The following is a 17889-nucleotide window of genomic DNA, read 5'->3' as shown; positions in this document are numbered from 1 at the left end:
AAGGCAAATAGCAGGATGTGGGGGAAGAATTCAAATTTAAGGAAGCTATTTTTTTTTAGTGATGTATAGTTAATTTATAATGTGTTAGTTTCAGGTGTACAGCAAGGTGATTCAGTTTTACATATATATCTGTCCTTTTCACATTATTTTCTATTATGAATTTTTATAAGATATTGAATATAGCTCCTTGTGGTATACAGTAGGTCTTTGTTATCTATTTTATACATAGTAGGATTCCCTGGTAGCTCAACTGATAAAGAATCCACCTGCAGTGCAGGAGACCCCAGTTGGATTCCTGGGTTGGGAAGATCCACTGGAGAAGGGATAGGCTACACACTCCAGTATTCTTGGGCTTCCGTGGTGGCTCAATTGCTAGAAAATCCGCTTGCAATGTGGGAGACCTGGGTTTGATCCCTGGGTTGGGAAGATCCCCTGGAGGAGGGCATGGCAACCCATTCCAGTATTCTTACCTGGAGAATCCCATGCACAGAGGAGCCTGGTGGGCTACAGTCTCTGGGGTCGCAAAGAGTCGGACATGACTGAGCGACTAAACACAGACTGGCACAGTGTGTATATATTAATCCCAAACACTATCCCTATTTAGTAACCATGTTTGTTTTTTATGTCTGTGAGTCTGTTACATAACCAGTAGTTTCACATTTTTGTGCCTCAATTTCATGAATGTACATGAAAAAAAGGACATAATATATAGTAACTGATCAGAAAGGTATGCTGGGTCCAAGAGTGGGCTGCACTTAAATGTACCTCAATGGCATATTGGTTACTTTGAATTAAAGTTGCTTAAGACAGGATCTTTGTGTTGCACTCAAAATTCCAGCAAACTCGGAAAACTCAGCAGTGGCCACAGGACTGGAAAAGGTCAGTTTTTATTCCAATCCTAAAGAAAAGCAATGCCAAAGAATGCTCAAACTACTGCACAAGTGCACTTATTTCACACGCTAGCAAAGTAATACTGAAAATTCTCCAATCTAGGTTTCAACAGTAGGTGAATTGAGAACTTCCAGATGTTCAAGCTGGATTTAGAAAAGGCAGAGGAACCAGAGATCAAATTGCCAACATCCACTGGATCATGGAAAAAGCAAGAGAATTCCAGAAAACATCTTCTGCTTCATTGACTATGCTAAAGCCTTTGACCTTGTGGATCACAACAAACTGTGGAAAATTCTTTGCGTGTGCAGTGTTTCATGGGGTCGCAAAGAGCTGGACACGACTGAGTGACTGAACTGAACTGAACTTACCTGCTTCCTGAGAAATTTGTGTGCAGGTCAAGAAGCAACAGTTAGAACTGGACATGGATCAATGGACTGTTTCCAAATTGGGAAAGGAGTACATCAAAGCTGTATATTGTCACCTTGCTTATTTAACTTTATATTCAGAGTATATCACGTAAAATGCCAGATTGGATGAAGCACAAGCTGGAATCAAGATTGCCAGGAAAACTATCAATAACCTCATATATGCAGATGACACCACCCTTATGGCAGAAAGCAAAGAGGAACTAAAGAGCCTCTTGATGAAAGTGAAAGAGGAGAGTGAAAAAGCTGTCTTAAAACTCAACATTCAAAAAACAAAGATCATGGTGTCTGGTCCCATCACTTCATGGCAAATAGATGGGGAAACAATGGAAACAGTGACAGACTTTATTTTCTTGGGCTCCAAAATCACTGCAGATAGCCGGCAAAGGTCCATCTAGTCAAAGCTATGGTTATTCCAGTAGTCATGTATGTATGTGAAAGTTGTACTATAAAGAAAGCTGAGCGCCAGAGAACTGTGGTGTTGGAGAAGACTCTTGAGGGTCCCTTGGACTGCAAGGAGATCCAACCAGTCCATCCTAAAGGAGACCAGTCCTGAACATTCATTGGAAGGACTGATGCTGAAGCTGAAACTCCAATACTTTGGCCACCTGATGCGAAGAACTGATTCATTGAAAAAGACCTTGGTGCTGGGAAAGATTGACGGCAGGAGGAGAAGGGGACGACAGAGGATGAAATGGTTGGATAGCATCATCCACTTGAGGGACATGAGTTTGAGCAAGCTCTGGGAGTTGGTGATGGACATCTAATGTGCTACAATTCATGGGGTCGCAAAGAGTCCACACAACTGAGCGACTGAAGTGAAGACAGGATCAATGCAAGAGGGGTACTCTGACTCTCCTCTCTTGTCTCCCTGAAAGCAGGAAATAGATCTATTTTGTGAAACATGGACTCCCCCGTGTGGAGGGAGAGGTCCACCCTTATCCCCAGTGGCAGGGAATTTTGGCCAAGAAGTCTGTGTAAGTAAAACTTGTTACTTATTTAATTTATTACCCTAGGCTCTAACTCTGTTTAGATTTTTCACTAATTGAGCTCTGAAGTCTGAGTTTCTTGGTCTTGTCAATTCTTTGCAAATCTATTGTTTCTTGCTTTAAAAGTATAAACACTGCTTGCTTTGACAACCTCTTAGGTCCATTTCTATGAGATGGTCACTATTAAAATTTTTTTTCTTTTTTTTAAGAAAAAGCATTATTAGTTCAGACACAAGAACTCAAGAGCATGAGAAGGGGAAATTCCCTTCCCCTACCTCCACAGGTATATCTTGTAAGTGCTCAGTCAGTGTTAGCTATTATTATTTTCTCTCTGTATGCTATATTTTGGGGCTTCCCTGGTGGCTCAGTGACAAAGAATCTGCCTGCCTTTCCAGGAGATACAGGAGACGTGGGTCCAATCCCTGGGTCAGAAAGATCCCCTGGAGAAAAGCATGGCTACTCATTCCAGGGTTCGCACCTGGAGAATCCCATGGTCTGAGGAGCCTGGTGGGCTGCCGTCCATGGGATCACAAAGAGTCAAACACGCCTGAAGCAATTGAGCACAGCCTAGCACGTGCTCTGTTTTGGAAAGTCCATGACTTCATTCACTAAGCGAATACTATGAAGCATCTCTGAAGTGTCAGGTGCTGGAATAAAGAAGTGGGTTATGCATGCTTCCCAGTGGACTTTCCAGGTGGTGCAGTGGTAAAGAACCCACTTGCCATCGCAGGAGTCTGGAGTTTGATCCCTGGGTCGGGAAGATCCCTGGAAAAAGGGAATGGCTACCTACTCCACTACTCATGCCTGGAGAATTCCATGGACAGAGGAGCCTGGTGGTCTATAGTCCGTGAGGTCGCAAAGAGTCAGACACGACTGAGCAACTAACACTTTCACTTTCAATATCAATGAACCATTCCATGAACAAAATTAACTATTACTGATTTCAGTGTACTAACTAGATTACACGTCCTCTGGCATCCACAGATTTTTATCTTGTATGGCACATTTGGAATTGTTATTTCCATCCTTAAGAGATATGTCAAGAATGGAGGTAGTTGAATTTGAGGAGAACATAATTCATTCTATAAGAGTTATAAGTGTGTGTGTGTGTGTGTGTGTAGCAAATCCTTTTGTTTGCATCCTCCTCTGATCCCCATATCAGCTAACATAAGATGTATAGATAATAATTAACTTATATCAGTGTACTTAAGATACAGTGTATTAAGGAGATTTCTGATAGCTCGGTTGGTAAAGACTCCGCTGGCAATGCAGGAGACCCTGGTTCGATTCCTGGGTTGGGAAGATCCCCTGGAGAAGGGATAGGCTACCCACTCCAATATTCTTGGGTTTCCCTGGTGGCTCAGCTGGTAAAGAATCCACCTGCAATGCGGGAGAACTGGGTTTGATCTCTGGGTTTGGAAGACCCCCTGGAGAAGGGAAAGGCTACCCACTCCAGTATTCTGATCTAGAGAATTCAATGGACTGTATAGTCCATGGCCTCACAAAGAGTCAGACATGACTGAGTGACTTTCATATCAAGAGTGAATATCACCCAGATTTTGTATTATCTTGTTGGGAAAGAGCACATTTCTGATTGTACACACGGTAGTTTTATTATGTTAGGTAGAAATATGACTTTGCTATTTTCTTTATTTGTAGGTTAAATATGGTTTAAGGAGATATATATGGGTGCCATGTTCACAAGAGATGAGCTATGATGCTTAATTTTATGTGTCAATTTGGCTAGTCAGCAGTACCCAGGTATTCAATTAAACATTAGTCTGAATGTTGCTGGGAAAGTATTTTTGTAGATGTAGTTAACATCTACCATCAGCTGACTTTAAGTAAAAGAACATTATCCTTACTAATCTGGGAGGGCCTCATCTAATCAGTTGAAAGTCCTTGAACAAGATAGAGGTTTCCCCAAAGAAGAAATTTCACTTCTGGACTGCAGCTTTAGCTCCTGTCTGACAATTTCTAGCCAGCTGGCCTGCCCTCTGGATTTTGGGTTTACTAGATCCTCAGAGCCACGTAGCCAATTCCTTGAAATAAATATCTATATACAGGTGTATAACCTACTGGTTCTGTTTCTATGTTAGAATCCTGATTGATTTAGCTGTTTCGTATATTACCTATGAATAAAGCCAAAGTTAATACCTAGGTGTTGAAAGTGGCAGTTGACATATTTGGTTTGTTGAATTTGGCATTCATTATTAACAAAGTTCTTTTCATCTGGCCTATATGGGCTTCCCTTGTGGCTCAGCTGGTAAAGAATACACCTGCAATGCGGGAGACCTGGATTTGATCCCTGGGTTGGGAAAATCCCCTTGAGAAGGGAAAGGCTACCCACTCCAGTATTCTGCCCTGGAGAATTCCATGGACTATATAGTCCATGGGTTCCCAAAGAGTCAGACACGACTGAGTGATTTTCACTTTCATCTGGACTATATAAGTTATTTCTTGATTTTTTAAAAAATATGTTAAAAACTCACTTTTGATATTGAGTGACATTAGCAAACATACATTGATAAAAACATAAAATACTTTGCAAGGTATATTTTATTCATTTGGGGGTACATTTAAAAAATAAACTATTTTATTAAATAGAATAGTTTAAGATTTACAGAAAAGTTAACAGTACAGATTATTCTCATATACTCCATATCAAATTCCCCCTATTATTAAATCTTAGATTAGTATGGTACAATTGTCATAACTAATGAACTGACATTAAGAAAAACCCATACTTCATATTTTCAAAGATTTTACCTTTCGAGGGAGGGGGAGGCGCTGTGCCCTGCAGCATGCAGGATCTTAGTTCCCCCACCAGAGATCCAACCAGAGCCCTTGGGAGTGAGAGCTCAGAGTGCTAACTGCTGGACCGCCAGGGAATTCCCCTTTCTTTTTCATTTTAAAACATTTTGCTATAAATGTACTATAAACATTTATTATAAATACAAGTTACAGTAGTAAACTGAAATATTGAAGGAAGACAAAGTCATTCATTTACTTCCCTGTCATAGTTAGTAATTTATTTTATCTTTTTATTATATACTCAGCATGACAGTGTACAGGAGACAAGAATCAAGACAATCTTCAAGAAAACAAAATGCAAAAAAGCAAAATGGCTGTCTGCGGAGGCCTTACAAATAGCTGTGAAAAGAAAGGAAGCCAAAAGCAAAGCAGAAAAGGAAAGATATACCCATTTGAATGCAGAGTTCCAAAGAATAGCAAGAAGAGATAAGAAAGCCTTCCTCAGGGATCGATGCAAAGAAATAGCGGAAAACACTGGAATGGAAAAGACTAGAGCTCTCTTCAAGAAAACTAGAGATACCAAGGGAACATTTCGTGCAAAGATAGGCTCAATAAAGGACAGGAATGGTAGGGACCTAACAGAAGCAGAAGATATTAAGAAGAGGTGGCAAGAATACACAGAAGAACTGTACAAAAAAGATCTTTACTATCTATATAATCATGATGGTGTGATCACTCACCTAGAGCCAGACCTCCTGGAATGTGAAGTCAAGTGGGCCTTAGGAAGCATCACTATGAATAAAGCTAGTGGAGGTGATGGAATTCCAGTTGAGCTCTTTCAAATCCTGGACGATAATGCTGTGAAAGTGCTGCACTCAATATGCCAGCACATTTGGAAAATTCAGCTGTGGCCACAGGACTGGAAAAGGTCAGTTTTCATTCCAATCCCAAAGAAAGGCAATGCCAAAGAATGCTCAAACTACCGCACCATTGCACTCATCTCACACGCTAGTAAAGTAATGCTCAAAATTCTCCAAGCCAGACTTCAGCAATACGTGAACCATGAACTTCCAGATGTTCAAGCTGGTTTCAGAAAAGGCAGAGGAACCAGAGATCAAACTGCCAACATCCACTGGATCCTCGAAAAAGCAAGGAAGTTCCAGAAAAGCATCTATTTCTGCTTTATTGACTATGCCAAAGCCTTTGACTATGTGGATCACAATAAACTGTGGAAAATTCTGAGAGAGATGGGAATACCAGACCACGTGACCTGCCTCTTGAGAAACCTGTATGCAGGTCAAGAAGAAACAGTTAGAACTGAACATGGAACTACAGACTTGTTCCAAATAGGGAAAGAAGTACATCAAGGCTGTATATTGTCACCCTGCTTATTTAACTTATATGCGGAGTACATCATGAGAAACACTGGGCTGGAGGAAGCACAAGTTGGAATCAAGATTGCCAGGAGAAAAATCAATAACCTCAGAAATGCAGATGCCACCACCCTTATGGGAGAAAGTGAAGAGGAACTAAAGAGCCTCTTGATGAAAGTGAAAGAGGAGAGTGAAAAAGTTGGCTTAAAGCTCAACATTCAGAAAACAAAGATCATGGCATCCGGTCCCATCACTTCATGGGAAATAGATGGGGAAACAGTGGAAACAGTGTCAGACTTTATTTTTCTGGGCTCCAACACTGCAGATGGTGACTGCAGCCATGAATTTAAAGGACGGATACTCCTTGGAAGGAAAGTTATGACCAACCTAGACAGCATATTAAAAAGCAGAGACATTACTTTGCCAACAAAGGTCCATCTAGTCAAGGCTATGGTTTTTCCAGTGGTCATGTATGAATGTGAGAGTTGTACTATAAAGAGCTGAGTGCCAAAGAGTTGATGCTTTTGAACTGTGGTATTGGAGAAGACTCTTGAGAGTCCCTTGGACTGCAAGGATATTCAACCAGTCCATCCTAAAGGAGATCAGTCCTGGGTGTTCATTGGTAGGATTGATGTTGAAGCTGAAACTCCAATACTTTGGCCACCTAATGCGAAGAGCTGACTCGTCTGAAAAGACCCTGATGCTGGGAAAGATTGAGGGCAGGAGAAGAAGGGGATGACAGAGGATGGGATGGTTGGATGGCATCACCGACTCAATGGAAATGGGTTTGGGTGGACTCTGGGTGTTGGTGATGGACAGGAAGGCCTGGCGTGCTGCAGTTCACGGGGTCACAAAAAGTCGGACATGACTGAGCGACTGAACTGAACTGAACTGGCATGTTATTTACAGCTGTGATCAAACCCACTCATACATTCTTGTGTCTTGCTTTATTTTTTAAACTTAATATAGCATTTTCCCAGGTCTTTCATTACACACATTCAGTTCCCATCTCTTGCAGAATTTTCCAGTGTATTGTGATCTACATAGTCAAAGGCTTTGGCATAGTCAGTAAAGCAGAAATAGATTTTTTTTTGGAACTCTTGCTTTTTCGATGATCCAGTGGATGTTGGCAATTTGATCTCTGGTTCCTAAGCCTTTTCTGAAACCAGCTTGAACATCTGGAAGTTCATGGTTCACGTATTGCTGAAGCCTGGCTTGGAGAATTTTGAGCATTACTTTACTAGCGTGTGAGATGAGTGCAATGGTGCGGTAGTTTGAGCATTCTTTGGCATTGCCTTTCTTTGGGATTGGAATGAAAACTGACTTTTTCCAATCCTGTGGCCACAGCTGAATTTTCCAAATGTGCTGGCATATTGAGTGCAACACTTTCGCAGCATCATCTTCCAGGATTTGAAAGAGCTCAACTGGAATTCTATCACCTCCACTAGCTTTGTTCATAGTGATGCTTCCTAAGGCCCACTTGACTTCACATTCCAGGAGGTCTGGTTCTAGGTGAGTGATCACACCATCATGATTATATAGATGGTAAAGATCTTTTTTTGTACAGTTTTCTGTGTATTCTTGCCACCTCTTCTTAATATCTTCTGCTTCTGTTAGGTCCCTACCATTCCTGTCCTTTATTGAGCCCATCTTTGCACGAAATGTTCCCTTGGTATCTCTAGTTTTCTTGAAGAGAGCTCTAGTCTTTTCCATTCCAGTGTTCTCCGCTATTTCTTTGCATCGATCCCTGAGGAAGGTTTTCTTATCTCTTCTTGCTATTCTTTGGAACTCTGCATTCAGATGCTTATATCTTTCCTTTTCTGCTTTGCTTTTGGCTTCCTTTCTTTTCACAGCTATTTGTAAGGTCTCCTCAGTTAGCCATTTCACTTTTTTGCATTTCTTTTTCTTGGAGATGATCTTGACCCCTGTCTCCTTTACAATGTCACCAACCTCTGTCCATAGTTCATCAGGCACTCTATCTATCAGATCTAGTCCCTTAAATTTATTTCTCACTTCCACTGTATAATCATACGGGATTTAATTTAGGTTATATCTTAATGGTCTAATGGTTTTCCTCACTTTCTTCAATTTAAGTCTGAATTTGGCAATAAAGAGTTCATGAACTGAGCCACAGTTACATCTCGGTCTTCTTTTTGCTGACTGTATAGAGCTTCTCCATCTTTGGCTGCAAAGGATATAATCGATCTGATTTCAGTGTTGACCACCTGGTGATGTCCATGTGTAGAGTCTTCTCTTGTGTTGTTGGAAGAGGGTGTTTGCTATGATCAGTGAGTTTTCTTGGCAAAACTCTATTAGCCTTTGCCCTGCTTCATTCTGTATTCCAAGGGCAAATTTGCCTGTTACTCCAGGTGTTTCTTGACTTCCTACTTTTGCATTCCAGTCCCCTATAATGAAAAGGACATCTTTTTTGGGTGTTAGTTCTAAAAGGTCTTGTAGGTCTTCATAGAACCGTTCAACTTCAGCTTCTTCAGCATTACTGGTTGGGGCATAGACTTGGATTACTGTGATATTGAATGGTTTGCCTTAGAAACTAACAGAGATCATTCTGTCGGTTTTGAGATTTCATCCAAGTACTGCATTTCAGACTCTTTTGTTGACCATGATGGCTACTCCATTTCTTCTGAGGGATTCCTGCCCACAGTAGTAGATATAATAGTCATCTGAGTTAAGTTCACCCATTTCAGTTCATTTTAGTTCGCTGATTCCTAAAAGTTTTAATGAATACAAGACATACCATTCACTGGCTATATATTTATATTTTTGGATTATTTCCTTAGACCAGAAGTTGGCAAACTATGCCAGTGTTATTCTCCATGAGTGCCTGAAAAACAAAGAATGCTATACCCTTGAGTGGCATCTCCTGTATCTAAACCCATCATTTTTAAGTACTTAAGGTAGGCACTGGAGAAGGGAAAGGTTACCCACTCCAGTATTCTGGCCTTGAGAATTCCATGGACTGTAGACCATGGGGTTGCAGAGTCAGACACCACTGAGCAACTTTCACTTTCAAGGTAGATGCCCATCCAGGTGTCCTCAGGAGCTAATGCCATCTAGGCGAAGATGCAGCCTCCATACCAGGGCAGGCAGCTCGGGACAGGCTCTGAATTGCAGGCTCCCCTGGCCTGGCCAAGCGGTGCGCCGCTGGTACCTCATCGGCCAGCGTCGGCAGGATGCAGGGCCTCCAGTGTCTAGGGTCCGACTTCCTGTTGCCCGATCTCAGGGTCAGGTTGGCGCACCTCTATTTTCTTTTTTCTGCTAGAATACTTCCCAGTATACCACGTTACAAGGAGTCATAATGCCTCCCAAGGCTGCTCTTGACTGTCACAGTTGGTCTATTTCATTTTAAGGATGCCCATTTCACCCATGTCCTCATCTGTTCTAGACTGCTTCCCTTTTTCCTATCCCTTTTGCCCACTTGTATTTTTTTTCTCTACTTGTAGTTTATGCCTACTCCCTGAACACATAATTTGTTTCATAGTTACTGCTTTTAAAGGCATTATCTTCCTTTAAGATTTTTAAAAATCTTAAGAATGGCAGGGTGTTCTCCAAAATGTCAAAGGTTATAGCTAAAAAAGATGACGATTCTGTGGTCACAGTAGATAGCTAGCATTTTTAGGATTTTGCTAAATTCAGATTCATTTCATTCTTCCATCCTAGCTTCTGCAGATTATAGACAGTGTGGTGTGGTTGGGGGAACTTAGATAGGCAAGTTTTAGTTTTGAGGTTAACCAGACCAGGGTTTGAATTCCAGAGCTATTTGGATCGTGGCCAAGTTCATTTAACCTGATATTCTAGTTCTTTTATCTGTAAAGCAGCTGTAGGGAATGCAGAACTTCACGTCTACTCTTATGTGGTCCCTGACTGGGCTCAAGAATTAAGTTGACACAAAACAGATTAAAAAGAGAAAAGTATTTCACTTTACTTGATGATTTTACATATGGGATTCTTCACAGGAAAATGGAGACTCCAAAAGCAGTACATCATTTTTTATGGCTTAATTTTCTGTGCTGACCACTTATCTTCTAACATATCTTCTAATATGACACCTGATTATGACCAAAATATAGGGATAAATAATCATTTCCCAGGATAACTTGAAAATTAAGAAACTGGACAAATGATCTACATATTCCCCATAGACGCCTCAATGATGAAAATGCCATGATAGCAAGATGTTCGTCCACTTCGCTCATCTGGCACCTAGAATCGTGTCAATTATATAGAAAGAGGTTCAGTAAATATTTTAACAAGTATTAAATGAATGTATATAAGTATATGTGTGTGTGAGAGAGAGAGAGAGAGAGGGAGATGATGGAGAATTAAAGATCAGAGGGGGAAATAATGAGTTATTTAATAAATGGCTGCTAGAAAAGATTGATAAAATTTATATACAAGTTGAGAACTGCTATTCAAAGATTTCCTGAAGTGGAGAGAAAAGCCATAAAGCTACAGAAAATGCATGTAACAGAAAATGACAAATTTTGGGTATCTATAACACAGAATTTCCATAAATCATAATCAGTAAAGCTCTGTCCACCCCTTGAAAGGCTTTCTTCTCAGGGGTCCCAGGACCCAATCCTTTTCTGAGATTCCTTCTGTGTCGATGATGCACATTCCAGGTTTTCTTTGATTCTTACTTCTCCTCTCTCCCTCTCCCTGACTGGGGACCTACTGTGTATCTCAAAGCTACATCTTCTAGTCTAAACTCAATCTGTCAGAAAATCTGCTTTCCTTTCTTCAAAATATACCCCCAAATCTTCAACTTCTGAGCACCATCACCTCTAAACTAGAAACATCTCCTGGTGTCTGGTTCTTATCTTCCCATCCCATGGTCTATTTCCAACCAAGCAGAGTAGTTCTTCTAAAATGTAAATTACACAATATCATGCCATGACTGAAACCTTGACAGTGGCTTTCAATATCTTACAGAGGAAAAGCCAGAGATTTTGCAAACTTCTAAAGGATTTGGCCCCTTGCTCCATTTCTTATGTCTTAACACGTCCCCTCTCATTTACCTCCATCCCTTCTGCTTGGCTTGTTTTTCAGTAAATGAACCTAGCATGGTTGCAATTTCAGCCTTTGCGCTTGCTGTTTGCTGTGCCTAGAAATTTATATTTCCATATAAAAGCAAAAGTCTTTTTTCTTTTTTTCCTTCCTTTTTTTTTAAAATTTGGTCATGCCCCATGGCTTGCAGGATCTCAGTTCCCTGACAGGGGATTGAACCCGGGCCTGGCAGTGCAACTGCTGAGTTCTAACTCTTAGACTGCCAGGGAATTCCCAAGACTTATTTTCCAAAAGTATTTTTTAAATTGAAATATAGTTGATTTACACTGTTGTGTTTCTGTTGTACAGCAAGTTCAGTTCAGTTCAGTCACTCAGTCGTGTCCAATTCTTTGTGACCCAATGAACCGCAGTATGCCAGGCCTTCCTGTCCATCACCAACTGCTGGAGTTCACACAAACCCATGTCCTTTGAGTCGGTGATGCCATTCAACCATCTCATCCTCTGTCGTCCCCTTCTCCTCCTGCCCCCAATCCTTCCCAGCATCAGGGTCTTTTCAAATGAGTTAGCTCTTCACATCAGGTGGCCAAAGTATTGGAGTTTTAGCTTCAGCATCAGTCCTTCCAATGAACACCCAGGACTGATCTCCTTTAGGCTGGACTGGTTGAATCTCCTTGCAGTCCAAGGGACTCTCAAGAGTCTTCTCTAACACCACAGTTCAAAAGCATCAAAAGCATCAACTCTTCGGCACTCTTCTTCACAGTCCAACTCTCACATCCATACATGACCACTGGAAAAACCATAACCTTGACTAGACGGAACTTTGTTGGCAAAGTAATGTTTCTGCTTTTTAATATGCTGTCTAGGTTGGTCATAACTTTCCTTCCAAGGAGTAAGCATCTTTGAATTTCATGGCTGCAATGACCATCTGCAGTGATTTTGGAGCCCCAAAAAATAAAGTCAGCCACTGTTTCCACTGTTTCCCCATCTATTTACCATGAAGTGATGGGACCAGGTGCCACGATCTTTTTTTCTGAATGTTGAGCTTTAAGCCAACTTTTTCACTCTCCTCTTCCACTTTCATCAAGAGGCTCTTTAGTTTTTCTTCACTTTCTTCCATAAGGGTGGTGTCATCTGCACATCTGAGGTTATTGATATTTCTCCTGGTAATCTTGATTCCAGCTTGTGCTTCCTCCAGCCCAGCAGCAAAATGATTCAGTTATACATGTGTGTGTATATATATGTATAGCTGAATCATATAGCTATATAGCTGAATATGTTTATATATATATATAGTTTTTCATACTCTTTTCTACTATGGTTTATTATAGGTGACCGAATATAACCTGTAATACTGAATATAGTGTAGTTCCTTGTGCTCTACAGTAGGATCTTCTCGTTTATTCATTTCATTTCTAGTAGTTTGCATCTGCTAATTCCAAGCTCCTTTTATCCCTCTCCCATCCTCTTTACCATTTGGTAACTATATAAGTTTGTTTTCTATCAGATAATTTTTCTCACCTTCCTCCAGTTTTTCTCTAAATATATTTGTTGACAAAGCAGTGTCCAGAAGTAAGATTTAAATCTGTACCTGAGAAAACTATTAGAATTTGTGATTTAGAGCTTGAGCGTTCATGGAAGGTTCTGGGAAATTTTGTTTGAACTTGTGATCAAGTAAAATTTAAAACACAGAGCATTTCTACCAGAGAGATGAAATTACAAATTTAGGCTTAGACATTTAGGAACTGGTACTTGTTGATGAAATCACATTTTTTATTTTTAATTCAAAAGTTTAATTGTTTTCAATTGGACTGGGTCTTCAATGCTGCTGGCAGGCTTTCCCTGGGTTTGGAGGGCAGGGCTACTCTCTAGTTGTGCCTGGGCTTCTTACTGCGGTGGCCTCTCTTGTTGCAGGGCACAGCTCCAGGCCCACAGACTTCAGTGGTTGCAGCACGCAGGCTCAGTAGTTGCGGTGTACTGGCTCTAAGGTGGGCAGGCTTCAGTCCTTGTGGTGCCCGGGCTCAGCAGTTGCAACTGTCAGGCTCTAGAGCCCTGGCTCAGTAGTTGTGGCTCACCGGCTTAGTTGCTCCTTGGCATGTGGAATCCTTCCAGACCAGCGATGGACCCTTTTCCCCTGCATTGGCAGGTGGGTTCTTATCCACTGCACATCAAGAAAGTCCTCACATTCTTTCCTAACAGTTCAGTTTCCTCATTTTGTCTAAAATGACAATCAACGAGGTAATATTAAGGATTTGTACATAAATATCCATAAATAATATATACAAATTCCATAACAACCAGTGCCATTAAAAGTGTTGATGTTTTTATCTTTATCTTCCTTCCCATCACATGAGCTTTTTCCAAACAACAGAGAGGAAAGAGGAGCACCAAATGTATTCAACATCTAAGAAACAAAGAAAAGACAAAATCATTCAGTCTAGTAAAAATCTAATGGCTGCCATTCTGTGTCTGGTACTATGATTACATGAACAATGGTGGCATGACCACAGGTGTATTTATCTGTGTCGAGGGGACTGAAAAATAGGACAGAAAGTTGATGGGATATTCAACAACTGTGGGAACACAGTGTGTCTCCAGAGGTCAATGTATTTTTTCCATTTTATGTTCTACATGTCAAACATCCTTACCTCCTCTGTTTTTATATTCCCTCCAGTGTATTTCTTTTTTGTACGTCTTCCTCTTTTTATAAAACCATTGGTTTATCTGCAAAAAAAAAAAAAAATTGTTGAGAGGCGATTCATCCAAAAATAAGGATAATGGTTTATATGGGTAAGAGTTGTATACCAGGGACTTTGTCAGTAAACAAATATGTCATCATACCTGAGTCTGCATCATGCCAAATTCAAACGCAAGTGATGAAATATCCTGAAATGTGGGAATTTTTTTAAATTTAAACATTGCCCAGAGAGTGTCCATAAGGGGTCTGCTGACAAAGTTTTTCTTCTGGTATCGTTTCTTATTTTTCTTTCCTTTCTTGTCCTCCTCATCCTGTTCCTTTTCCAAGTTTTCTTCCATGACTTCTTCCTTTTCTCCTCCTCCTTCTATCTTTCTCTTCGTCTTCCTTTCAACTTCAAGATGATTTTGATCACAGGGCATCGCTGGTTGTTTCTGTGCATCAAAATCTATGGAATAAAATCAAGTTGCAGCTAAACTGGACATCCAGATCATAGTATTCTTCAGTGTAAGAATATATCTGACTTTCATAACATAGCAGTGTCAGACCTTGTTGGGAAGCAGAGGAAAGGAAAAGTCAAATTGTCTAAACCAGTGAAGATTTTCATGAAAAGAATGGTCTGAAAAAATTTTTCTTTTGAATGTTAAGTAGTGATAAATAAATACTTCCTAAGGAAAGGCTATTTATTGAAGTTGAAACATCTGTTTGTGATGTTAAGTACTCAAAAATAGGTGAACTTGAAAAGAAATTAGCTGATTGATCTTCCTTAAAGGACTATGCATGCTAAATCACTTCAATTGTGTCTGACTCTTTTAGATCCTATGGACCATAGATCTCCAGGCTCCTCTGTCCATAGAATTCTCCAGGCAAGAATACTGGGATTAAAAAAAAAAAAAAGACAAACCAGAGTGGGCTGCATTCTCTTCAGGGGATCTTCCTGACCCAGGGATCAAAGCTGCCTCTTTTAGTTCTGCTGCATCAGCAGGCAGGTTAAGGACTATACAGGCTTTCTATTTCTATTTCAGAAAATTGTGCAAATTTTTAGAAATTTGTCCTTATATTTCACTTTTCCCAGCATCCTCCTGGCTTATGTTCATGTCCTGCATAATTACTAATATCACTACTTTTACCTTAAAGTACTCTGGCTTAAACTATATATTATGTGATTCCATCACTTACACTATTTAAGAAACCAAATCAGGAATTTAAAAGTAACCAAGACACATCAGAAGAGTTTAATTGGGAACATAATAAATAGCAATAGTTATTGAAACAGAAAAGAATGATTATACAAATGGACAAGTTCACCCCTGAAAAGGAAAGGGGGGCTAAAATTAGACCCTAGTAGATAACAAAAAATTATTGTATGATAATGGAGAATTTCTGATCAGTGGGGGGAAGTAATGAACTATTTAATCAGTGCTGCTAGATAAAACTGACCAAATTTATATAAAAATTGACAACTGCTGTTCACCAAAGATTTCATGAATAAAGTGGAGAGAAAAGCCATAAATTGGCAGAAAATATATGTAACAGAAAACTGACAAGTTTTTGGTATCTAGAGCAAAGAGTTCCCATAAGTCTATAAGGAAAAAAAAATCCAAGAGAGAAAACAAAAGCTGTGTGTGTGCGAGGGCTGGGAGTCAGAAGTAGATCTGAATGGCTAATATTTGGAAAAGAATAATCAAGATGAAGATAAGAATGAGCTGCCTTTTTATAGTTACTTGATAGACAGAAATGAAGAAATCAAGTAATACCAAATATGAAACAGCAGTAGGTTGTCAAGAACTTGCAGGTATTTTTGTTAGAAGTGTGAGTTGATTGAACACCTTTGGGAAACAATTTTGCACTGTTTTGTAAAATTATAGATTCTCTTATCCTTGATTTAACCCTAGAGACTTACTTGTATATGTTGAAGAGGAGACACAAATAAAAATCTGGTAGCGTTCATGATCTAAAACATCAGAAGAGGAAATAACTCAATGTCTATAGTCAGAATGACAGTATTTTGGCCACCTGATGGGAAGAGCTGACTCACTGGAAAAGACCCTAATGCTGGGAAAGACTGAGGGCAGGAGGAGAAGGGGACGACAGAGGTTGAGATGGTTGGATGGCATCACGGACTTGATGGACATGAGTCTGAGCAAACTCTGAGAGATAGTGAAGGACTGGGAAGCCTGGTGTGTTGCAGTCCATGGGGGTCTCAAAGAGTCGGACACAACTTAATAACTGAACAGCATTTTCAGAATGAAGTTAATGATTAAAGGTAATCTGAGAATTTGGGGAACTTTAGAATTATAATTCTGAGTAAAAAGAACAAGTCGCATATCCTCCGATTAAAAATAAACCAAAAAAGAATAATTCTCCAAAGTAAATAGTATTCAAAAGCCAAATAATATTATTGAAGCATACATATGTATGTGATAAAAAATATAAAACTAAGTAAATGATAAAGGAGTTTCAGAAGATGGTTGGAAGAACACAGTAGGATAGAAGAGGCTTACAGAAAAGCTGATGAAATACCTTAGTAATATTATACCTAGATCAGTAATGTTATACAACATCTGTAATATATGTTGTACTTAGGACTGTCCAGTTATTCTGTGACCTAGATGCATCCAGGTGGCCTGAAAATTAAGAGCCCATTAGGAATGAGCTTCTGTGATTCGGTTATTGGTGCCACAACAACTAGACTTCCCAGGTGACACAGTGGTAAAAACCCTATCTGCCATTGCAGAAGACATAAGAGACTCCGGTTCAACCCCTGGGTCAGGAAGATCCCCTAGAGGAGGGAATGGCAACCCACTCCAGTATTCTTACCTGGACAATCGCATGGACAGAGGAACCTGTGGGCTGCAGTCCACGGGGTCAGACATGACTGAAGCGATTTAGCATGCAGGCACACCACAACAGTTACGAATGGAGTGAAAGACAAGAGGCCGTGCATTTGCTTATTATTTGATTTCCATTGAATTCCTACTTACTCCAGCTTTCTGATTTTGTGAAGTTGTCACCCATTTCCAGCCCTTGTTGACATAGGTCCATGATTGGGACCTTCCTTTGGGTCTTCTGTACTAGATGTTGTCCTTGACTTTCAGAAATCAAATAGTCAGATTGACCTAAGAAAAATCCAGAGAAAGAGTTTGTTATAGAAACACATTCAAAAGCTCTTATGGGGGCTTCCCTGGTGGCTCATTTGTACAGAATCTGCCTGCCAGTGCAGGGGACATAGGTTCAGTCCCTGATCCAGGAAGATCCCACATGCTTTGGAGCAACAAAGCCCATACCACAAATATTGAGCCTCTGCTCTAGAGCCCAGGAGCTGCAGCTACTGAGCCCACTTGCCACAGCTAATGAAGCCCAGGTGTCCTAGAGCCTGTGCTGTGAAACAAGAAAAGTCACCACAGTGAGAACCCACTTGCTGCAGTGACGTGTAGCCCCTGCTTGCCACAACTACAGAAAAAGCTGGCACAGCAACCAAGACCCAGCACAGCCAAAAGTAAATAAAATTATTATTATTTTTTAAAAGCTCTTATGGGACTTCCCTGGTGGTCCAGCGGTTAAGAATCTGCCTGCCAATGGAAGGGGCATGGGTTTGATTCCTGCTCTGAGAAGAATACATATGCCATCGGGGCAACTAAGCCCATGCGCATCAACTACTATACCCATGCCCTAGAGCCCCAAAATCTCTATTGCAACTGTGTGTTTATTTTCTTGTACAAGAAAACTGCTTTTAAAGA

The sequence above is a fragment of the Ovis canadensis genome, chromosome 3 (genome assembly GCF_042477335.2).
Source record: "Ovis canadensis isolate MfBH-ARS-UI-01 breed Bighorn chromosome 3, ARS-UI_OviCan_v2, whole genome shotgun sequence".
Lineage (NCBI taxonomy): Eukaryota > Metazoa > Chordata > Mammalia > Artiodactyla > Bovidae > Ovis > Ovis canadensis.
Note: the sequence above shows the minus strand (reverse complement) of the source record.